The following is a 26320-nucleotide window of genomic DNA, read 5'->3' on the forward strand; positions in this document are numbered from 1 at the left end:
GTACTTGAAAATGAAAGACTGTGATGAACCATTGCTTGATGAAGGGCCAGCACCTGGTTCCCGTTGGGGCATGGTATTTGATGGAGCTGTTAATCAATATGGTAATGGCATTGGGGCAATGATTATTACTCCTCAAGGCACGCATTTTCCCTTTACAGCCAGATTGACTTTCAAGTGTACAAACAACATGGCAGAATACGAGGCTTGCATTATGGGGCTCAAAGAGCCCATTGATCTTAGAATCAAGCATTTAGATGTCTTTGGAGATTCAGCTTTGGTATTGAATCAGATCAAAGGTGAATGGGAGACGAATCAACCCGGTTTAATACCACATAGAGATTATACGAGGAGGATTTCAACTTTCTTTACAAAAGTTGAGTTTCATCATATCCCTCGAGATGAAAATAGGATGGTAGATGCTCTTGCAACGCTGGCATCAATGATTGTAGTGAAGTATTGAAATGAGGTTCCCAATTTAACTATGATGCGTCTTGATAGGCCATCTCATGTGTTTGCTGTTGAAGAGATCAAAGATGAAAAGCCGTGGTATTATGATATCAAGTGTTTCCTCCAAAGTCAGATTTACATGTCAGGGGCATCTTTGAAAGATAATAAGACTTTGAGGAGATTAGCCGGCAACTTCTACCTAAATGATGATGTTTTGTATAAGAGAAACTTCGATATGGTTTTGCTCAGATGCGTGGATAGACACGAAGTAAACCTGTTGGTGACTGAAGTCTATGAAGGTTCCTTTGGTACTCATTCCAATGGACATGCAATGGCGAAGAAGTTGTTGCGAGCAGGTTACTATTGGCTGACAATGGAATCTGATTGTTGCAAGTTTGTGAAGAAATGGCACAAGTGTCAAATATATGCAGATAAGATTCATGTTCCTCCGACACTGTTGAACATTATTTCCTCCCCATGGCCCTTTTCCATGTGGGGAATTGATATGATTAGCATGATTGAGCCCAAAGCTTCGAATGGACATCGTTTCATCTTGGTGGCAATTGACTACTTCACAAAATGGGTTGAAGCGGCATCATATGCGAATGTAACCAAACAAGTTATTGTAAGGTTTATCAGGAATCAAATTATATGCCGTTATGGTGTGCCAAGTAAGATCATTACTGATAATGGATCGAACATGAATAATAATATGGGGGAAGCTCTTTGTAAAGACTTCTAGATTGCACATCATAATTCTTCTCCCTACAGACCCAAGATGAATGGGGTTGTTGAAGCTGCAAACAAGAACATCAAGAAGATTATTCAGAAGATGGTTGTAACGTATAAGGATTGGTATGAGATGCTCCCATTTGCTTTGCACGGGTATCGTACATCCATCCGCACTTCAACAGGGGCAACCCCTTTCTCTCTTGTATATGGTATGGAAGCAGTGCTCCTCATAGAGGTTGAGATTCCATCATTATGTGTGCTCATGGAAGCCAAGTTGACTGAGGCTAAATGGTGTCAGACCAGGTTTGATCAGTTGAATTTAGTTGAAGAGAAGAGATTGTCTGCCATGTGTCATGGTCAGTTATATTAGTAAAGGATGAAGAAAGCTTTTGATAAGAAGGTCAGACCTCGGGTATTCAGGGAAGGTGACCTTGTGCTCAAGAAGATTTTACCGTTTAAACCAGATTCTAGGGGCAAATGGACTCCTAATTATGAAGTCCCATATGTTGTTAAGAGAGCCTTTTCAGGCGGCACTTTGATTCTTACAACTATGGATGGTGAATAGTTCACTCGTCCTGTGAATGTAGATGCAGTCAAGAAATACTTCGCCTAAAAATAAAAGAACAACTCGCTAAGTTAAAAACCCGAAATGGCGACTTAGGCAAAAATGAGCATCTCGGTGGATTGAAAACCCGAAAGGGCGATCCAGGCAAAAATTAGAGACATAAAACAAAAAAGAATTTTCCCGATAAGTTGAGTACCCCACCCCGGGGCAACTTATGCAAAAATTAGGGATTTTGGCAAGTAACTGCATTCTGCTGATCTTCCAGTCTTAGAGAAACTTTGTTGAGCACAAGGGTTAACGTCGATTTATCATTCCCAGTTGCAGCCAAAAGCACAATGGATATCAAGAGTTGGTGGAAAGATTAGTGATCATTTGTATTCAATGTAACCCTTTTCCATGTAAATTACCATTTTCAACTTTGTAAAAATCTATGGAGTCTTGTCATTTACAGACTACCATTCTATTAAATAAAGTTGAACTTTTATCCAATTGTTTCCACTCTTATTTACTTTAGTCAAATAGTTTTAAATTTTATTATGATCATCTTTGAAATTAAAATTTTAAATCAAAATCATTTTTCTTTAACATATAAAAGCATGAATTTTAAGAGCAAGCAAAAAGAAATGTCAATAGCAATTCAAAAACAGCAAGCCCTAAATGTGGAGCATTGATGGTTCCCTCGAGCAATTAACCCTCAGTTATCCCCAACTGAGTTGGTCGATTCAGTTCCCCTGCGGAGCGTTTTTCCCCAGCGGAGTTTGTGCATAAGTTCCCGACAGAATCGGTGATTACCCAACCAGTTTTGATCTCCAGCAGAGTGAGGAGGGTTTCCTCAGTAGTTTGCGTAATGGCAGTAGAACTTTGGTTTCCCCACTAGTTGCCATCCGGCTCACTCCCAATCAGAGTTTCCTCCTGGTTTCTGAGCAGCTATTTACGTTTATCCTCGGTACGGTTGTCTCCCATTCAATTGGTGTTGACTTAAAATTCCCCGCAGATTCGATAACGTCTCATTTCCTCAGCAGATCTCCTCCTTCCCTGGCTAAGGTTGAGCCTGTGGGATGTTGATCTCTCTTTTCTCCAGCATTTGTCTCCTTCTTTTGTGAATTGACCGAGGATTGTATCGATGATTCATTTTTACAACACCTTTGTATCCTTTGCGATCATTTTGTCAGCATAATCATCATATATACATATACATATACATATACATATACATATACATATACATATACATTCATATAATATCTTAATTGCATAATCGCATCATTATTAATTCATTATTTGAGATTCTCATTCTCTGTTATGGCGGTACTTTATCCCCATACAAGTTTGGTGTCTGTCCTCCCTCAATTGTAGAGTGTCAGCCCCTTAAGTAGAAAGACTTTAACCTTTCTCCCTTCCCCACTGAGTTATCTCCTCGTGGATGATTATTATTTCAGTTTTCTCCCCAGTTGATTATCTGAATGGAATCACTCCCCTTGAGTTATATCCTCATTGGTTTGAGTCTTGATTGACCGTTTCTTTCTAGATCTTACCTAGATAGATGTTTTGGGTCCCCTAAGAGTTTATTACCCATTAACTGGTAATATGCTTCTTAGTTTGCAGTTTGTTACTTTTTGGCCAATACCCGACAAAAGTACCCTTGTTTTTCTCCTCAGTAGAGTCCCCAGTGGATTCATTTCTATGTTTCCTCAGAAGTATATCCTTGATATGTTCATCCTAACCAATGACTGATATTTTCTTCCCATGTCTGTGTTTATCCTTGATATGTTCATCCTAACCGATGACGGATATTCTCATCTTTGGTATTCTACCCAGTAGAAAGGTAGTTATAATCCCTATTTTGTTCCCCATAGAGTTAATCCTTGATATGTTCATCCCAACCGATGATATGTTTCCTTCTCTTTGTGGTCTTCTACCTAGTAACTGATAGTTGTAAATCCTACTTTCCCCCCTGCAGAGTTAATCCTTGATATGTTCATCCTAACTAGTGACGGATTTTTCTCTCCGATGGTAGTCTATCCAGTAACTGATAGATGTAATTCCTATTTCTCCTTGCAGAGTTTATCCTTGATATGTTCACCCTAACCGGTGACGAATATTCTCATCTTTGGTTTTCTGCCCAGTAACTGGTAGTTGTAAATCATATTTTCTGCAGTTTTCCTCAACAAGGCTATTCTTACCCAGTAACCAGTAATGAGTATACCCTTTTGGCGGTTCCCCAACGAGTCATCCTTGATATGTTCATCCTAACTGGTGACAAATGTACTCTCTGTCAGATCTTTATTATCTTTTTACCCAGTAATCGGCAGTGGATAATAAATTTCTGCTCCTCCTGTGTGGAAGTCTATTTCTTCCCCAGTTGAGTTGAGTGTGTATTTCCTTAGTGAAATCACTTTTCCTGCATGATCCAAGTACGTCAGCTTTACCCTGATCTACTTGTTTCCCCTGCAGATGTTTTGTTTCCCCGACTGAGTCTTTCCAATTTTTATGGAATTCCTCCGAGTCCCCCAACAGTTTTTAAGTCGTAGCTTGACCTACACATAACCCTTTTATTCCCCCCCCAAGAGTCTTTGTTTCCCCGGTGAGCTTTCCTTACAGAATACATTGCGCTCCGGCGGACTTTCGGCCGCTCTGGTTTCTTTGCCTTTGTGGCAACATTTCCCCACAGAGAATTTGCTTTCATATTCATATCATATGCATCATGAGGTCTCTTAGGGATCAAAATTTGTTTCTAGATGTTGTTATTTAAGCCCATTCTACTGAGTCGATATGAAGATTTTAACCTTCACCTCCTCAGTTAGAATGTCCTTAAATAGGGGCAGTTGTAAGACCCCAATTTTGACCCTAAGATCCCTCATGCAATTTCATCATATGCATTGGCATTGGGATCATACCTTGGCATCCTCCTTACCCCTCTTTCATTGGGTTTGCTTTGGAAGAGATCACCAAGCACTATGTGATTGTATCATACTTGTATATCGTCATTTTACTAACCAAAATACCAAAAATATGTTTTTGCATTTTCCTAACTCTTTTGTAGGTAGGGCATGATCATCATTGATATATCAAGTTCATATATAGGGTTTAAGACCCTCATAGCTAAGAGCACAACCAAGGATTGATTCATAATTCTCAAAGCATCATATATGAGTCCCAGTGATCTCTACATGTTATATTGATCAAGCATTCTTCAAGAATTTGGAGGTGATTTGCCTTGGAAACCCTAGTTTGATTGGGAATCTTAAGTAACTTCTCCAACAAGCTATCTCACCAATTGATCAAATTTCTCAAGGGACATTTAAAAATTAATCATCTTATGCATATATGATCTACCATGAGCCTATAAAGTCAATAGAATTGGAAGTTAGCAAGTTGGTTGATGGTGGTTGGCCAGATGAATTCATCTGATCAAAACTGGGTCTCCCTAGACCCTATCTCCTACAATTTTCACCATATGAAAATGATTCCAAGAGAAAAGTTTCTCTAAATGACATTACAAACAACTTTCATGTTGAAGTATAGAGATAATTTTTCTTGGAAAGTCATTTTACATGTTGAAACATTATAGGTCATTTTGTCTAAACCCTAATTTGAAAGTCAACTTCCCAAGACCACAACTTGCTCAATTTTTATGAGATGAAATATTTCCAAGTTGAACAATCAAATTAAAGATGTATACTTCAAACTTTATGTTTTGAGTGAGAGCTAAATAAACTTTTATGAGCATGTGATATGAGGATATATTATAGGTCACTTTTGCCCTATACCATTGAACACGTGATTTTCCTCAACTTCAAAAATTCATAACTTTATCATTATAAATCCAAATGACATGAAATTGGTGATAATTTTGAAGGTATTTGAAATAGCTAAAACTTTGATGAAGATATTTTTCTCATTTGGAGCTCACATAAAAAGTTAAGTAAGGTGGAACATTGAGGTATATGACTTGACACTTAGAAATTTTTTTAACATGTTGAAATTTCCAAACTTCCACCTAAAAATTCATCATGATCCAAGTCCCAAATGGAAAAGTGTCCAACATAAAAGTTGTTCCCCTTGATCTAAGCTTTCCAAATAGTCCTATTTCATGCATTTTGGATGAGGTTAGCTAGGGCTGCACATGGTCTTAACAGGTCTGCATCAAGTGAAAAAATCAAATGTCCAAACTCCATTTCCATTAAAGCATCATTTGAACTTCAGTAAAGTTGCAATTGGATCAAAATGGATTGCTTCATGGGCCTGTACATGCCCATGCAGGCTTGTGCATCACATTGCCAAATTTAGCAAATTTTCAAGTGTGCAATTATCAATCCCAAATGCTATAAATACAAGGCCTCTGAGCTCATTTCAAATAGACCTTGCGCGCCAGCTTTGCCCCCCAATTGAAACCCTCACAATTCAAAGGAAAACCTAAGAATTTTCAACTTGAAAATTGAGTTTGAATCTCATTGTTTGGAGATTCAAAAACTCCAGGATCCAAAGCTTTGTTCCATTGCCAAACCACTTCTGCAAGCTCCTCGAGTGTGATCAAGTCAAGTTTGAAGTAAGCAAGATCCAGTTCTGCTCAACATTGAAGATAATTTTCAGAAATCTTTTTCTCTTCGATTCTCACTCAATTCTCATCAATTCTCTTGGATCTTTGGTTGTCTGAAGTCCTACCAATGTAGGCAAGAAGATTGAGTTGCTTTGAGGTCAAATCGAAGCAACTTAGTTGACACACCTCAAAATTCAACTCCTCATATCTTTCTATATATTTGGAGTTAGTTGAAATTGAGGTGAGATTCGTGCTCTACGCCATTTTTCTTTCAGATCATGTCCTCCTTTTTAATTTTTTTTGATGATGATGACCGAACCAGTCCAGTGAGCCTCGCCTGAGAAGGTGACCGGAGTTCCAGCGCCGGTGGTGTGCTGGACAGGTTCTGAGCCATTGATCTCATTTGAAATTTTTTAATCTCACACGTTGGTTCTAATTACCATTGGTGTGGCGCGCTGACTCAAGTGTACCATGGAGCACGCATTTTCATCCAATTGATCTGCCACCTCAATTAATGAGGGAGATCAAGTGGTCCACGTTTTTTCTGATTATTTGAATTTCATTTAATTTGTTTTATTTTCATTAATTCATATTAATTTTAATATTGATCCAAAAAATATGAGAGTTTCACCAAATTTTTATAAATAAAATCCTCTTTCATATTTTGAATTAAAATTATTTTTTGGATTATTATTTATATTTTTCATGATTTAATTGGTTTTGTGAATATTTTTAATTGTTTAAAAATACTTTTAAGTTTCCAAAAATTTTGAATTTTTTTCTCCAAGGTCCATTGACCTTGTTTGACCTATGATATATCTCATGGCCATTTCTTTGGTGTTTTAATGAGATTTTAGGAATTTGACAAACCATATTTAATTTAATGCATTATTTTTAGTATTTTTAAATTGAATAAATGTCAAATAATTGTGTTGAGCCGTTTTAATTGTTTGTATAAGTTTGACTTGTGTTGTTGGGCCCTGGTCAAGGTTGATTTGACTTTGCTAGGTTAAGATCATTGGATTTAGGGGATTGATGGAATGTATATTCCATCTCCCAAAATGAATGAATGATCTTAATTTGGTAAAAGTCCTCCTTTGTCCAATTTAAGTTTTGATCTATTCCCCTCCCTCTTCATCTACCCTTCTTTATGCATCCATTTCATTTGGCATATGATATCTCAAGGTCCTAAGGCTAGTTGATTGAAAAATCAACATAAGTATGGATGAGATTAGGCCACCTGTTTTGCATATTCTTTTTGTGTGTGGTATGTTTCATGAGCATAGTCCATTATACTATGTCTCTAACATGCATTAACACCAAAATTCTATTACCCGATCTCAAATAGTTGTGACTTCTACATAAGTCCAATTACGATTGCTTAACATAACACTAAATTTTTGACACAAAAAGGAATAACATTCTAGTTAGTGAGATTATAAGTCTCCCCTCTTTCATGGTATTGTGTGGAAACTTGACCTTTTTTCCTTCCTTTGGAAGATATCTTGGTTCAAGGATCCATGCTTGTGATAAGTGGGTTGAGTGTTCTCCAAAGAATGACTTAAAAAATAAAAAAAGCAAAAGCAATACTAACTTCTAATTCATTAACAACTAACATTTAATTTCAAACCATTTACTTTTAATGCCCTTTAACTTTAAGCTCTATTCATGTGTCATTATTCATACCATTCTAATTGTTTATATTAATGCCATTTTCACTTTGTCCTCTTGGACCATATTGTGTGATATATCTTGTTTGTGCATATTTTGTTTGCTTGTGTGGTCTTTGACCATCAATGTACATAATAAGAACAAAAACCCTAAAAAACTATTGTGTGGACTGTTGGTTTGATCTTGGACAATTGGACTTAGAATTTAGACAACATCCCTATGCAAAAGGACTTGGCCAATGCCAACTTTCATGTAACCAAGTGCTTGCAATTCAAAACTTCATCTGATACATCATTGAAGATCCATCTGAGTTCATCTACAACATGATCATTATGAAGCTATTATTTTGAACCTGTGACTTGTGGAATTCATCTGCTACATAGGCCAATTTGATGAAGATTATGGAGTGGCTAAAATATGGACGTGGCTATCTTTATTTGATGCCTTTCTCTTCAAGTTAATATGTTATGCATTGTTTGTTGCTTGATTCTAATGTCCAAGGGAATTTGGGTTTCTATATGGCATTCTTGCCTATTGGATTGCAGCCCATTGGTCAGATCTTTTCAACTCTTAACTTTTAAATTTCTGCTTAGGATTGGTCTTTTCATCTCCTCCCCATCTCTTTAATTTCAAAATCTCTCCCTCCTTTAAAAAAAACTTCTTTGCTTGTGCTTGTCTTTTTTAACTTAGACTCGTTGCAAATTAGAAACTCTGGCCTTATGCCATTGCATTTCAAAACTTCTTTTCTTAAATCAAACTTGTAAATATACTTAACTATACTTGACTTAAAATTTTCAAAATCCAAAAAGAATTAACTCATTCAACCCATTTTTAGGCCTTTGTGCCTTTTAAACCTAACTTTTGCTAAAAGCAATGCACCCACTTTGGAATTTGTATCACGAACTACGAGGTTTTGATCCCTCATTCTTATGTTGGTACGTAGGCACAAGTCCAAAGGTCTTGTCAAACACAAAAATATAATTAATAAATTCTTTTCTCATCCCCCCATTCTATTTGTTTGTAAACATCACTTTGTACAAAATACATATGCACACAAGAAAGGGCTCCCTAGGAGTACCTATGACACTTTGGATGCTAACACCTTTCCTCTGTGTAACCAACCCCCTTACCTATAATATCTGGAATTTTATTAGTTTTGATTTGAAAACTTCTTATTTTTGGGTTTTGTTCGTACTTTTTCCTTTTCCCTTGGAAACAATAAAAGCACGGTGGTGACTCTTGTTATTTGATGTCTTGCTTATCCATAGCTTGATGATCATGAATTTACCGCTACAATGATGTGCATGTATGCATGAATGCAACAATCACACACAAGGGATCACACACAAGGGAAACACAAACAAAGGTCAAGGGATGGATCAAGTCATAGTCAAGATCAATCATCCATTTTTGTGGATTAGGGTTTTTCACCTTATCAACACCCAAGATCCATTGATATTGATGATAACTGATTGGATCAACCGAGAATTAAAGGGTTTATTGTGAGACACGAGCATGGAGTCAAGTTAACAACCATCCAAAAGGAGTGTACTAAGGATAAAAACATGTAGATCATGTTCTAAAAAGTTCCCAGAGTCGTGATCCCATCTATCGGATACTATAGGTGTGAATGACTGACTCATCAACCCATAGTATTCTCAAGAGAAACTCATCTGAGTGTAGCATCGTGTAACAATTGGTATCAAGTCTACACTTGAACAGTCTCCGAACTACATCCTAAATAGGCCAAGTCGTGTCAAATGTTCTACGGTCCTCAACTTCTCGGACTCCCAGGTCGGAGAAAGTAGTGCATATCCACGACTTAGTCGTGTGACACCAGTAACTCCAAAGGGGCCTCCACTGAGTGGATGAATCTCAAGCCAACTCGTTAAGGAATACTCCACACGAGCCAAACATGACTATACCACCCTCCTATCTTAAATTTCACTCAAGTTTGGGTATAGAACTTATCTTACCACACAGAGATCACCAAGCACAATAGACAAAAAGTATCACACAACAATATATAAAAACTTCAATAATCAACAAATATAATACACACAAAAAGTAGGCTAGATCCACTGAGGACTACATCCCAGCAGAGACACCACTTTTTTTTTGTAGCGGTACATTCATGACCATTGAGATATTGGTTAACTCTACGTCAATAAAACAAGAGTCGCCACCGCACTTTTATTGTTTCCAAAGGAAAAGAGAAAAAGTACGAACAAAACCCAAAGATAAGAAGTTTTCAAATCAAAACTAATAAAATGTCAGCGATTACATGTAAGGGGGTTGGTTACATAGAGGGAAGGTATTAGCACCCAAAGTGTCCTAGGTACTCCTAGGGAGCCCTTTTTGTATGTAAGTGTTTTAGTTGAAAAAGATGTTTGTTTTAAAATAAAATGGGGGGATGAGAAAAGAATTCATTATTTACATTTTTGTGTTTGATAAGACTTTTGGTCTTATGCCTATGTACCAACATAAAATGAGGGATCAAAACCTCATAGTTCGTGGTAAAAATTTCAAAGATGACTGGATTTATTTTAACAAAATCTTAATGATCTTTTGTTATCAATGGGAGAATACTCAACCAAACATCTACTGATAATAAGGGATTTACAACATTTAAGAGGGGGGGCTCCAACTTGGATAAAATCAAGAAGTATGCCACTGACCCTTAGCAAATGGAAAGTCTTACACTCAATATATTATGGAATGGGAGGATTATATCTCAACAATAACTCAAATCTAAATGCTTCCTTTTTGAAAAGTTTAAAGGAAAAAGGCACAAAGTGGCCAAAAGGATTAGATGAGGTTGTTAGTACTTTTTTTTGTCTTTTTGAAAATAAAGTCAATATGATTAAGTCATTTTACAAATTTAATTAAGAAAATAGTTTGAAATCAATGGCATAAGGCCAAGGTTTCTACTCGTTAAAACAAGTCTAAGTTGAAAAATAACAAACAAAGAAGTTTTGAAAATGAGGAAGAGATTTTGAAATTAAAGAAGAAGGAGGAGATGAAGGGACTATCCTAGATAATATTTAAAAGTTTAGGGTTGAAAAGATCTAACCCATGGGAAACATCCATAAGACAAAAGTGTCAGATAGAAACCCATTTCCTTTGGATTGTCAAGCAAGCAACAAAACCATAATCATTCAAGAAATTAATAAGAAGACCAAATGGTATCAAATAAAGATAACCAGGCATCCAAGCAAGAACTCCAAAAGCAAGCAATCTTCAATGTCCTTTAGATGTATAATATGAAAAGTCCCTTGAAACATACTCAAAGAGAAAAACATCAAATAATATCAATAAGATCAAAATAACAACTTCAGATAAAGAAATAATGAATGTATCAGATAAACCAAAGGAGTTTATCAAGCTTGTATCAGATGAATGACATTTCCCAAGAAATGGTTTCAAATGAATGGCATTGGCCAAGACTCTTCCATAGCTCAGGGATGTTGTCTACTCTAAGTCCACAGGTCCAAATCAAGTCAAAGAAAGAGGTCCAACAGTCCACCAATATATTTTTTAGGGTTTTTGTTTTTATTAAGTGTTTTAAGGTCCTAAGACCACAAACAAAACAAAATCACAAAAACAAATATATCACAAGCACAAAATACAATGGCTCAAGTGAGCAAAGTAAAAATGACTGAAACATAAACAATTTGCATAAATGTAAATGACAATCAGTGATAAAGTATAAGAATTTAAATTACATTAAAGTAAATGAAACTTAAAATAAAGTCAATATAAAGAGATGTTATTGAATGTTAGTGGAAGAAGAAAAGATTGTTTTAGTCATTTTGTGGAAAACACTCAACCATCCACTCAGAAGCATGAAGATATGAACCCAGGCATCACTCCCAAGAAGGGATCCAACTTGGATAAAATCAACAAGTATGCCACTAACTCTCACAAATGAAAAAGTGGAAAAATCTTCACATAATACTATGAGAAATAGAAGACTTATAATCTCACTTACACAAATTCTATTGCCTTTGGGACAAATTTAGCGTTATGTTAAGCAATCGTAATTGGACTTATGTAGAAGTCACAACTATCTGAGGCCGACAATAATAACATTGGTGTTAATTCATGCTAGAGACAAGGTATCAAGACCAAGCTCCTAAAGCATACCACACACAAAAATAAGAGGGGATGGGTCTATCTCAATTAAACTTATGTTGATTCATCTGACACAATGTCATTGATGAATCAACTAGCATTTTGATCTATGAGAAATCATTGGCCAAGAAATGGTTGGGGAAGAAATGAGATGGAGATGAAGAGATGAAGTGAAAAGGATCCCAAATTGGTTAAGGGATGAACCTCACTTGATCAATATCATTCATTCATCTTGAGGGATAAAGTTCAAACTTCATCAACCCCTAAATCCAATGGTATTGACAAAGGCAAGGTCCAATTCAACCAAGACCAAACAGAAGTTGAGTCAACACAATGTTAATAAAATAGCTCAATAAAATATTAAAACAATTAAAATAATTTAAATCAAATTTTAAATGAAGAAAATACATTTTTAAAAGGGAAAAAACCTAAAATCCCTTCAAATCACCAAAAAAATGGCCAAGGGATTTATCATAGGTCAAACAAGGTCAAAAGACCATTGACTAATTTTTTTGGCATTTTTGAAAAGTCTGAAGTATTTAAAAATCAATTAAAACAATTCAAAAATAACAAAATTCATTAAAAATATCAAACTCAATTCAAAAATTAGTTTTAATACAAAAATGGGAAGAGGAAATTTTTTGTGGAATTTTGGTGTTGGTCCCATAATTTTTGGATTAAAAATGAGATTATAATAAATTTTGTAAGAAAATTCTATTTAGTAAATCAATTTGAAAAAATAAAACATATAAAAAAAACAAGGGCCATCAGATCTCCCTCATTAATTGAGGTGGCAAATCTGATGGTCATGCGCGCATATTCCACCAAGTCCTCAGTCAACGCGTCCACACAATTGGTATTTACAAGGGACAAACTAGATTAGAACGTAGCCTGAAGATCTGAGGGCGTGGGATGAACCAGCACACCACCAGTCATCTTCTCCAGCTAGCTCCGAACATCTTCTCCGGGTAGCTCGCCGGACTGGTCAAATTAAAAATGTCCTAAAAATGGATGGATCATATACCAAACTGAAGAGAAAAATGCAAGGAATCTAAATATCACCTCCAAATCTTCCAACTCTCACTCTATAATCAGAAAAATGGAGTTGAAAATTGAGGTGTCTAAACTGAATTGCTTCGATTCAACCTCAAAGAAACTCAATATCAATGCCTACATTGGTAAGACTTCAATCATCCACAAATCAATCCAAGATCTTAAGAAATGAGAGAGAATCAAAGAGTTGAAAATTGAAGAAATTCACCTTCAGGTAGCAGCTTTGGAGTTCAATTCTTGATGCAATTCCACTTGGTTCCTCTTCATCTTGCTTGCAGGAGTTGAATGAATTGAAAATGGATTTGAATCCTTGGAGTTCTTGTTCACAAACAAAAGTTTAATCAAGAACTCGATTTCAAAGAAATCCTCAAGGTATTCTATTGAGTGAGGCTATGGGGTTGATTGGCAAAGCTTGGGCAAATGTTTTCTTCAATTTGAGGCAATGCACTTCATTTTATAGGCAAGGAAATTGATTTCTACACCATTCAAATTTGAACCAAAAATAGCAAATCCATGTGCATGGGTGCATGTGCATGTCTCCAGGCATAAATGATCATTGCAATCCACTCAAATTCATGCCAAAATGCTACTGATGTCACTACATGAATCCATGCAAAGTTGTGTAACAATTGAGTTCAAAAGTTGCTAAATTAAGCCATGAAAAGAACCTATGTGAAAGTCCTCCAAATCTCATCCAAATGAAGTGATATTGGATTCTTTGGAAATCTACCATCACAAGGACCAACTTTTATGTTGGTACTTTTTCCATTTGAAACTTGGAACATGGTGAATTATGACCTTGAAGTTGGAAGAATCAAACATACTTAGAAATTATCTAAGTTAAAAGTCAAATGAACCTTTTTTCCACCTTAAATAACTTATGATATGAGCTTTAAATGACTTTGGTTCCTTTTACAAAGTTGTATCTCTTTTAATTATTTTCAATTTTAACATAAACTTGACACCAATTGGAGATTTCATGATGGAGTTATGGATTTTAGAAGTTGAGGAAAATTGCTTGTTCAATGATGAGGACCAAAATGGACCTATAAAGTTTCCTTATTTCACATGACCTTGCAAGTGGAATTTGATATTTATAAAAGAGGAAAAAAATTCAATAAGACATCTTGAAATTAATCATGAAACTTGGATCATATTCATATCATAAAAATTGAGGAAGTTATGGTTCTTGGAAGTTGACCTTCTATCTAGGACACAAACAAAATGACATGTAATATTTCACCATAAAAGTGCCCTTACAAGCAAAATTAGATCTTGATGCCAACATGAAAGTTGTTTGTAATGTCATATAGAGTAACTTTCTCTTAGAATTATTTTCATATGACAAATATTGTAAGAGATAGGGTCTAGGGACCCCTAGATTTGACCAGTTGACTTTTCTTGTCAACCTCCTTGAACCAACTTGCAAACTTGAAGTTCCTTTGCTCTTTGGGGCTCATGGAGGATCATATATGCTTACTATCATGCAAAATGAAGTATCCCTTGATATATTTGACCAATTGCTGAAGAAACTTGCTAAGGAAGGCACACAAGATACCTAGATGAATTATGGCATCCTTGACAAACAAGCTTCAAACTCTTGATGAATTCTTAACCAAAATGTCAAATAAAGAACACGGGGATCCATATATGATGCTTATAACCAATATGGAATTTTTCTTGCTAGATCCCTTGCGTTGAGGGTCTCAAAACCTAGTTGTGAGCTTGGTGAGGCACAGGTGGACACACACACTACCTACAAAAGAATCAAAGCTACACTAAACATATTTTTGGATTTTTGTTAGTAAACAAAGAAAAAAATAAAGTATGATACAAAAAATTATGCTTGGTGATCTCTCCAAATGAAAACCCAATGAATGATAGGTAAGGAGGATACCAAGGTGTGATCCCAATGCCAATGCAAAACTATGGGATGGCATGAGGGATCTTAGGGGTCAAAATTGGGGTCTTATAACAGAAAACTAGAAAAAATAAGTCCAGGAAAAAATTAGGAAAAGCAAAAATGAAGAAGGAAAAGAGGAATCAAGAGAAAAATCCTAAGCAAGAACAAATTCGTATGGCTACAAACCAAAGAAAAGGTGGGTGACTGCCACTTTGATAACCTCGTTAGTTCATTAACCGTTACTTTTACCATTCAAAATCCTTTTGAAAAATGAGCGCTTCTGTCAAACTAGATGAACGTAGGGCTGGAGAACATCAAGGAGAACAGGTGGGTTAGAATAATTTTTGAGTCATAAGTCTTTTTTTCTGAAACCGTGAACCAGGCCACAATACAACCCTTAGAAGACCTAATTGAAGCAAGGTTTATTTCGAAAGAATACAATGGTAAGATAGTGTCAAAGCGGACTCCAAAGGTTTTTTCTTATCAGTTGTGTCAGTATCGATATTACATTCTCATTAGTGACTTACTCACTAGATGTCATCTTTCCAGTGAACAAGCTTGAATTTCAAAACTGATATAAACATATCATTAGCATTATCATTTCCAAAATGATTTTTTTTACTCGTGGGTAAGCATTTGACACCAAGAGTGTTTCCACAATGATCATGAATTGAGGAGCTTGATCATACCAAAGGACATAATGCTTGAGAACTCCGTTGAGCAGGGGCAAGTCATTTTAAATTATCACACCAAGGGCAGGACGCCTGAAAAACTCTGTTGAGAAAAAAGACAAGTCGCTTCGAGATTTTGTCAATCTTGGGAAATCACATCGAAATTCGATAAATCTCTCCAAGTTCAGTTAGCCAGGGCATTCCTCAAATATCAACCAGCAAGGGGGAAATTACTTTAAGGCTCGTACTAGGGTTGACCATGTCATGAGCACAAGAATCCAACTTCTTCAAGGGATGGTTAATGAGAAGTATACAGTTCCAAAACACTAGAGACAGGTCAGATCGAGATCGTCCTATGAAAAAGTTTCTTCATAACTTGTTACTAGGGCAATCCATACAAACACCCAATAGACTGGGGCAGGACTGGCTATAGAGGGGAAGTTCGTCTACATACTTTCAAAGCTTCTCAGATCAAGCTTGGGGTATCAAAAGATCTAGATCAGTCTCACTATTCTAGCAGTATCAAAAGATCAGGATGTCGGGAAGTCATGCTAAATGCATCATATAACCTGTCAACAAGAAGCTTTATAACCAAGCAAAATATCTTCCAGTGTCCACCATATATGACCAACCTCAGTGGCATTTCTTGGACTTTCAAGACCATTGCATAAGTCATCATGCATTAATCATGTCATGCATATCATTCATCTAGCATACCATGAAGCCTCTCCTTAAGAAGAAAAGATAAAACCCAAACCCTCTTGGAGTATCCATATAGCCTAACCCCGTTTGGCACATTTTTTAGAGCCCAATCGTACTCGACACCCTTATAAAACCGTTCCTACACACCTGTTTAAGCCTAAACTTTCGTTTATCCCTTTCTCCATCAAGCCTAAACTCTGTGTTTAGCCTTTCTTCTCCGTCCAACCCAAATTGTGAATTTGGCCCTTCGTATCCAGAAAGCCCAAATCCTGTTGAATTTGGCCCTTCTTCTCCAGACATCCCAATTTTTTTTAATTTGACCTTCCATATACATCAAGCCTAAAATTTGTGTTTAGACCTTCCACTCTCAATTGTTTTGAAATACCTGACAGAGGTTTGGCAAGTTCCAAAGTGCTAGCCATATTTCAATAAATACATCCCCTCCGTTGTGCCTGAGGGACATCATGAGGTTTTCATGCCTTCTGAAAAGTCCCTATCTGACATAACATGTTAAAGCCCAGATGTTGTCTAGAAAACCTCCTTAAAGCTCAGTTCTTGTCTGACAAATCTCTTCAAAGCCTAGTTCTTGTCTGGCCGATCTTCTCAAAGCCGAGTTACCGTCTGGCCCATCTCTTCAAAGACAAGTTCCTAATTTGAAAATCTCTTTAAATCCCAGTTCCTGTCTGGTCAATCATTCAATCCCCAACCTCAGAGTTGATGTGAATAATTTTCATCCCTAACCTCAGAGTTGATGTCAATGATTTTCACCCTCAACCTCAGAGTTGATGTCTATCTTTCTTACCCCGAACGTCAAAGTTGACGTCTATCATTTTATTCCCAACCTCAGAGTTGATGTCTACCCTTTTTTATCCCCAGTCTCAAAGTTGATGTCTATCTTTCTTATCTCCAGACTCAAAGTTGATGCTAATCATTTCTATCCGCAACCTCATAGTTGATGTCTATCATTTGTATCTCCAGTCTCAGAGTTGATGTCGATCGTTCAATCCAAACCCCATGTGTCCATACCCTACAAAACAGTCCAAGAAATGAATTATCATACATGTTATCACAAACATGAACCAATATTTCAAAATACCACATTTTTTCTCATTCGTAATTCCAAAGTAATCATCCTACACTTCATGATAACATTCACTACAAAGCCATACCATAACATCATAAATCATTTAAATTAACCATTTATCATAACATAATTAATTAACCTAGCATAAATTCAATTCATTGCAAGCATAACAATCATCATTCATTCACTTAGCAACTAAACTGCATATATTTCACAACACATAGCAAATTCATCTAACAATCAAGTAAGGGATCCCTTAACGGCATAACATGGTCATGATAACTGTAGCGGGGTTTTCGTTACCTTTAGGTTTATTGACTAAACCAAAAGTCAACATACAATTCGAGTCGCCATCGCACTTTTATTTATCCAAAGGAAAGGCTAAAAAGCGAACAAAAGCCAAGTAAGAAGTTTTTCAAATAAAAAACTAATAAAAATGTCAGAGATCTAGGTAAGGGGGTTGGTTATGAAATGGGAAGGTTTTATGCACCCAAAACATCCTTAGTACTCTAAGGGAACCCTTTTTGCAAATATGTGTTGTAGGTTGGTATTTGTGAAAAGATTTATGCAAAAGATTGGAGGGATGAGAAGAGAATAGATTATATTTACAAATTTTATTGTTTGAATGGATGAACCCATTGCCTACGTACCATCACAAAGGAGGATCAAAACCTCGTAGTTCGTGGTAAAAGTTTCAAAGATTGGTGAATTGATTTTAGTCAAAAGCCTTAAGGTCTTTTGTTATCAAAGGGAGAAAACTCAACCTAAACCAACAATCCACCATGCGAGGAAGGCTTCAACATGCTAGTGAGGGGTTAACCCTATAATAAGCATGGAAGACTTATAATCCAACACTAAGGATGAGGTGAGATTTACATCAACCACTATGATAACTCAAACCTAAGACTAATGTTTTTGAAAAGAGTTTAACAAGTGGCCATTGGAACCACAAAACAACTTGAAATGGGTTATATTTACAAGTTGAATTTATTTACAAAATGAGGTCAAAGTTGGATTAAAGTTTATTTACAATGAGTATTTACAAAAATGGTTTTGAAAAGTCAAAGGGCTAAGGCCTAGGTTTCTAATTTGAAATAAAGTCAAAGTTTTGAAAATGATTTTTGGCTAGGATCTCCATTTTGCTTGGCTCTTAACTTGGCTACTCATGGCAATGGTCCTCTTTTACCAATCTTAAGATGAGATTCCTATCACACAAAAGCACACATTAAAAAGCTCACAACATAATAAAGTGAATGGACAAAGAATAAGTTTGAGGAGAAGTCCTTTGAGGTCAACTTTGAATTTTAGCATTCTAAAGGCATGAGGCCTAGTCGCTCTTCAACATATTTTGCATTCTAAAGGCATGAGGCCTAGTTGCTCTTGAATTCCTTTAAGCATGTGTGAATCCTAATTCTAAGTCCTTTCTCCTTTTGTATTTTGGTTCACATCAAAACAAACACAAAACAACACAAAATAACAATATATTTATATACAATAATGGGCTCAAATGAGCAAAAGAAAAATGACATAAACATAAAATATGTGCTCAAGTGAGAAAAATGAAAATCAAGATGAATAATGAGCAAGAAATAAATGACATTAAAAGTAAATGACAAGACTTTAAAAGCTCAAATTAAACTTAGTAGTTAGTAGAGTTATGTTAGCTTGTCATAAGACAATGTAGCGCTATGTTAAGCAATCGCAAGTGGACTAATATAGTAGCCACACCTATCTGAGGCCGGTCAATAAGAATATAGGCAAAGAACGCAAGTTAGAGGTCATGACTAGTAAGCCAAGCTCCATAAACTTGCCATGCCAAACAAGAGGGGAAAGACCTTGTATTGACTTTTGGTTATTTGCTTGACCAAGAAGTAACCTATTTTGACACAAAATAACTCACTTGATTATGGATCATGTTGAGTTTGGTTTGGATCAAAGAAGATTAAACTTCTATTTGTCAAGACCAAACTCAAGATTTTAACTCATTGCCCATTGAGGGAAAGAAAATGATGAAGATGAAAGGGAGGGGGGGGGGGGGGGGTAAGAAGACAACAACCAATCCCAATTGATCAAGGGATAACTCATCCTTGATCAAATTCATTCATCTCTCTAGGTGATGATCCTTAAGGATTCTCAAACCACAAGATCTAATGAATTTGATCAAAGTTGAATCAATTCAACCTTGATCAACACCAAACAGAAGAGGAATGAATATAACAAGTCAAGAAGTCAATAATATTTTTTTGGTAATTTTTGAATTAAAAGAAAATACAAATAAAAAACAAACAAACAAAGTTGAACCTCAAATTCAATTCAAAACAATTTCAATAAGTCCAATTAAATTTTCATAGGTTCAACATAGTTAAACAAACTTTGACTAATTTTCTCACAATTTTTTAAAGCCAAAAAGCAATTAAAATCAATTAAAAACAACCAAAAATAGCATAATATGAATTACAATCTCAAATAATCTCAAAACAAACAAGAAATTGTTGAGACTATTTTTCATTGACTTATCATGATCCATAGATGCTATGAAAATATTTTTGTATTTTTCTAAAGTCAAAAAGCATTTTAAAATGAATAAAAATCATTAAAAACCAAATAATTCATGAAAAATCAAATGAGGTCACAAAAATAATTAAAAATCATAAGATGAAACTAGATTTTTCAAGAAAATTTTTAAAGTTGGACTCATATTTTTCTGACCTCATATGAATTTTTTATGAATTATTGAAAAGAGAATGAATTAAAAGAAAATAAAGAGAAAATGAAATAAAGCGAAAAAAGCTGAGCCACCGGATCCGTCTCATTAAATGGCGTGGCGTGTTACACGGTCTGGATCTGAGGATGCATGATGTACTCAAGTCAGCAGCGAAACACAATGAATTAAAAAAAGTAATTAGAATGGATGCACGAGATTAGATCGTGAGGGAGAGATCCAATGGCTGTGATCACTACACGTGGTGGTGGTGGTGGTGGAAACCACCACCTTCTCCGATCAACCAAGCAGAATCCGGCCAGAAATTACAGGAAAACGAATCTCATCAAAAATGAAAAACAAGGGCATGGAAATGAAGCTTATGTGATGTAGATCATCACTATACCATTAGATTCCTCTCATTCTTCCTATATTGAGAAAAAAATGAAGGAGAAAATCATGGTATCTGTAGCGGGGTATTCGTTACCATTAGAGATATTGACTAAATCCAAGGTAAACCATACAAGTCGAGTCGCAACCGTACTTCTATTTATCCAAAGGAATGGTTAGAAAGCGAACAAAAACCTAAAAGTTTTATCGAATCAAAAACTAGTAAAAATGTCAGAGATCGGGGTAAGGGGGTTGGTTATGCAATGGGAAGGTTTTAAGCACCCAAAACATCCTAGGTACTCCTAGGGAGCCCTTTTCACATTTGTTGTAAGGTTGGTATTTTGTGAAAATTTGCTTGTGCAAACATGATTGAAGAGATGAGAAGAGAATATACAAGTTATTTACATTTTGTGTTTGGATGGATAAACCCATTGCCTACGTACCATCTTAAAAAAGATTAGGAACAAAACCTCGTAGTTCGGGGTAAAATTCTCAAAATGAGTTGGTGAATTAATGGGTCCAAAATCCCTAAGGTCTTTTGTTATCCAAGGGAGAAAACTCAACCTAAAACCACAAATCCACCATGTGAGGATAGCTTCAACATGCTAGTGAGGGGTTAACCCTATAATAAGCATGGAAGACTCATTGTCCATCACTAAGGATATAGGTGAGTATTACATCTACCTCAAGGATAACTCAAACCTAATAGCTAAAGGTTATGAAAAGTTTTTGATTAAGAGAGTGGCCATTGAAACCACAAAAGTATTTGAATGAGTTATATTTACCAATGAAAAGTATTTAGAGAAATGGTCAAAGTTGACTTATAGATTCAATTCAAAATAAGTGTTATGAAAAGAAAGTTTGAAAATCAAAAGCATAAGGCTTAGGTTTCTAATGTTGAAAAAGAAGTGTTAAATGTTTGCACAAATTTTTTGGCTTGGGTTAAAGTGGAGGGAAGAAGAAGAAAGGCTAAAGTCCTAATCATACAAGAGGTGAAGGATAAGAAACAAGACCACAAATGGAGTTCCTCTCTTGAGATCATATTGATGATCCAAGTAGCTCCCATCCTTTGGAATATGCAAGCAAAATAAGTGTAAGCTCAAGCAATCAACATAATCAAACAAGCTCTTAGAAGATCCCCAATGTATCTTGTATCTTTCACTTTGGATGAACATGGCAATGGTTCTTCAATTTGGCTCAAATAGGATTCCCAAGCAGAAAAGCACACACATCAAAAAGTTCTAAGAAGTAAATCAAGAATGGACAAGAATGAGTTTAGAGGTTTGGTCCTTCTAATCCACTTCAACATCAAGGTCCTTTTACTCCAATTTTGCATAGGGAATGTCCTAGAAACTAAGTCCATTTGTTCATTTTTTGCATTTGGTCCACAACAATCAAAACAAAACACAAGCACAATAATAATATATACACAATTATGTGCTCAAGTGAGCAAAAGGCAAATTGCATTAACATAAACATGTGCTAAAGTGAGCAAAGATCAAAACAAATGAATAATATGTACAAGAATAGTAAATTGCATAAAGGTAAAGAGCAAGAATTAAATGTTAATGGTTAATGGTTAGTGTTAGAGTTAGTGTGCCATAAGGCAAATTTAGCGTTATGTTAAGCAATCGTAATTGGACTTATCTAGAAGTCACAACTATCTGAGTCCGGTCAATAATAATGTAGGCAACAACACAAATTAGAGATTTTGATTAGTGAATCAAACTCTAACAACTTGCCATGCCAAAAAGAAGATGAGAAATGATCTTATATTAATTTAGGTTCTTTGCATGATTTAGGAAGCAACCTATCCTTAATGCAAAGCCATTCACTTGATCCATGATCAAGATGAATTAGATTTGAATCAAGGAAGATTAAACCTCCATGTATCAATGCTAACCACCAATCTTTAACTCATTGATCAAAAAGAAAAAAGAGAGAAGAAGAAGAAGAATTAAAGTGCCTTAATTGAAATGGAATGAGATAATCAACAACCATTAACCAATGATAGAGAAGATCAAGGTCAAACAATAGAAAACATAAGCAAAATGAAGATTAGAAGTCAAGAAACAAATAAAATATTTTTGGTATTTTTTAATATTAAAATAAAACTTGAATTAAAATAATAAAGAAAGGTCAAACTTAAAACTCACTTCAAATCAACTTTGAAAAGTCCAAGTGAATTATCCCAAGTTCAACAAGGTCAAACAAAGTTTGACAAAAAATTTCATTATTTTGGGAAGTCAGAAACTATTTTAAATAAATTAAAATGCATAAAAAATAACCTAATTGAACTAAAATCTCAAATCAATTAATAAATTGATGAAAATATTTTTCATAGATCTATCATCATTCAAAGAGGTTGGAAAAATATTTTTGTATTTTTGGGATATCAAAAACTATTTTAAATGAATTAAAAATAAGCAGAAAAGAGAAAATTACTAAAAAATATCAAATGATAAAATAAAAAATATTAAAAATCATTTTTAGAAAGTAGAAATTAAAAGGAGAAGAATGAAATTGGTCCCATAATTTTTGGACCAATAATGAGAGAGATATGATTTTTTAAAAAGAAATGGAAATAAAAGAAATAAAATCAGAAAATAGGAAAATAGGAAAATGCGTGGGCCGTCTGATGATGATTCATTAATTGACGTGCATCATCACACGGCTAAGAAGCGCGCGTTCACCATATGCGCCAGTCAACTGTGATACACCAAGCCTATTAAAAGGTCATAACAATGGACGCACGTGATTGCATCTGGAAAAATGAATGAACGATCCAGATCAAATCTTGAGACCAGACGGTGGCCAGCGCCACCATCTTCTCCGGCCAAGTCAAAAATTGCAGAGATTAAAATGGTAACCAAAAGGCACGATCCAGGCATCAATCGAGAGCTGGGTTGATGTACATCACCCCTGTACCACTCAAATCCATTCTAGATCTCTATATTGAGAGAAATCAGAAGTGGAAGATCTGTGGTGTTCATATGAACTTCATGATTTTTGAAAATTGAAAGCACAACAATGTTGCCTCTATGCAGAGGACTTCAGATCACACAATAACAATGAGAAACAAGCACTATACAAGTTGATTCGAAGAAAATAAAAGTTGATGTAAACCTCTGATTTGCAAGGCTTTGAGTCACAATTCTTGGATGCTATTGCTTACAGTCCACACTATAGATCAAAGAGAAGAAGGTTTAGGAACTTTAAGATCTGAAAATTGATCAATGAAACCAAAGTTAAGATCTGAAAAATTTGAAGAAAAGTGAGCTAGTTCCTTTAGTGATGGCTGAGGTTTCAGTTTAGCAGCAATTGGGGCGCCTTAAGGTTGAAGAATTATGAAGCTATGGCATGGTATTTATAGGCAATGCAATGTTGAATGCATGATTTCAAATTTGTATGAATGCAAAGGGCCTCCATGCATGGGCCTGTACAGGCGCATGGAGGGCCCAATTCCAAATGGAATTGAAAGCTGATGCATGATGAAAGCAAAATGGACGTGCAGATTGGATGGTAGTAGCTCATGCAAGGCAAATTAAATAATTTTCCATAATTGCACTATTATGTTCAAGCTTTCGAAAATGCTATGCTAAAAATGGAAACACCACCTAATGAGTAATGGTTGGAAAGCTTATTGCATAAGAATCATTTGTTATGTTGATCAAAACTCCATTTGGGCCTTGGAAATTGATGAAAATTGGCCATGAATAGGGTGCAAAACATGCATATGTGAGATTCTCAAAATTGGCCAAAGTTCAAGCCCTTCTGTCTCAATGATGTATGCTCCAAATGATAAAATCTTGAACATAAAAGTTGTATATCTTTTCAAGGAAATAAATTTGGACTTAAATTTTGCATCATTTAGATTTTTGATGAAGAAGTTATGGGCACTTGAAGTTGTACTTTTTCACATTTTAATGCATTTGGTCCAAAGTGACCTATAATGTTTTTCATTATCACATGTATTTATTTTGAGATTTTGAAATTTTGCTCAACATAACATTTTACATAGACATCTTAAGATTTCCAATGCATTTGATCCCATCTCAAAATCATCAAAAATGAAGGAGTTATGTTCTTGGGAAGGTGACCCAAAATTAGGGTTTCAGTCAAAATGACCTATAATGCTCTGGAATGGATGATGACCTTCCAAGCTTCAAATAAATTTTTGATGAACATGAAATTTGTTCATATGGTTCTTAAGAACATTTTTTATCTTGGGGTAATCTCTATTTGACACACATATAAAAAGGTAGGTCTCAGTGTATTTCAAAATATTCAGATGAATTGACTGGTCAACTTTTCAAGTCCAAACCTCATATCTTGATGAATTGATGATTGAGGACACTCAAATAAGCTCAAATATGCATGAAATGATGAATTAAGGAACTTCCTTTTATTGTTTTTGACCATGGGTTGAGGTTGCTTCATGAGCAATGTGTAGTTGATGAGCAGATGAATTAGGGTTTCCTTGGGAAACAAACCTCAAACCCCTTTGATTTGCTTTGATCAAAATGATGAATTTAGACACTTGGGAGGCATATTTGATATATGAGAGCTTTGAGAACCATTTCCATGCTTGCTTTAATCTTTTCTTGGCCATATCAATGCACATAGGATCTCCTAGAAGCTTTAGACCTTGTGACTGCTCAAGCTACAAACAAGAGATGTTAGTGACATATTTTTGTGCTTTTGGTTAGTAAATAAAAATGAGAAAAGCAATAATATACAATTCAAGCATGCATGGTGATCTCAAACCAACTCACAAGAGATCCCACCCAAAGGTAAAGGAACCAAGATGCTTATGATCCTTGAGGCCATGCAAATGCAATGTTATGATGTCATGAGGGATCTTAGGGTCAAAATTGGGGTCTTATAGATGCCCCTATTTAAGGTAATTCTAGCCGGAGATATGAAGGTTAAAATCTTCGTCTCGACGAGGTAGAATGGGCTTAAATAATAACAAAGAGACGAGTTTTGGTCCCTAAGAGACCTCATGATGCAAATGTATGTATGCAAAGGTAATACTCTGTGGAGATATATGTCCACAAAGAGAAAAGAAATCAGGAGAATCTGACAATCCATATGAGTAATACACTCCATGGGACAGAGACTCTAGGGACTCTAATGGGGATAAGAAGGGGAAAAATGCGTGAGCATATCACGACTTGAGACTTGCTGAGACACGAGAGGAATTCCATGAAAATAAATCAATGGAAGGACTCGAGCTGACTCAAAGGTGCATGTATTGGGGAATATGTCAATATAGCAAAACTATCCATGAAGGACACTTCGGATGAAAATCCGGACTCAGATGGGTAAAATCCACTAAGGGACTTAACTGGGGAATGTCCAAACAGGACTCATCTGAGGAAATAACGAGATGAGGTATTACCGGTTACTGGGTAATAAGCTCAAGGAGACATGTGATCATAACACCGGTATAAGGGTGAGAGAACCACATGCTCGGGGAGAATGAGTATCTAAGACCGGTATGAGGGTGAGAGATATCAACATCCCAAAATCATTTGAGGAAGACTAAAAGGGCATATTCCAACTCAGGAGATCTGACTCCACAGGGGACAAAAAGTCATAATAGGGAGCAGAAAGGAAGGAACACCAGGGATACCGGTTACTGGGCATATAATAGGTGACCAACCAAGGCGCGAATTGGGGAATATTTCTAAAACACTCATCATCCGAAGGGAGAGCGGAAAA

This window comes from Lathyrus oleraceus, chromosome 7 (genome assembly GCF_024323335.1).
Source record: "Lathyrus oleraceus cultivar Zhongwan6 chromosome 7, CAAS_Psat_ZW6_1.0, whole genome shotgun sequence".
NCBI lineage: Eukaryota > Viridiplantae > Streptophyta > Magnoliopsida > Fabales > Fabaceae > Lathyrus > Lathyrus oleraceus.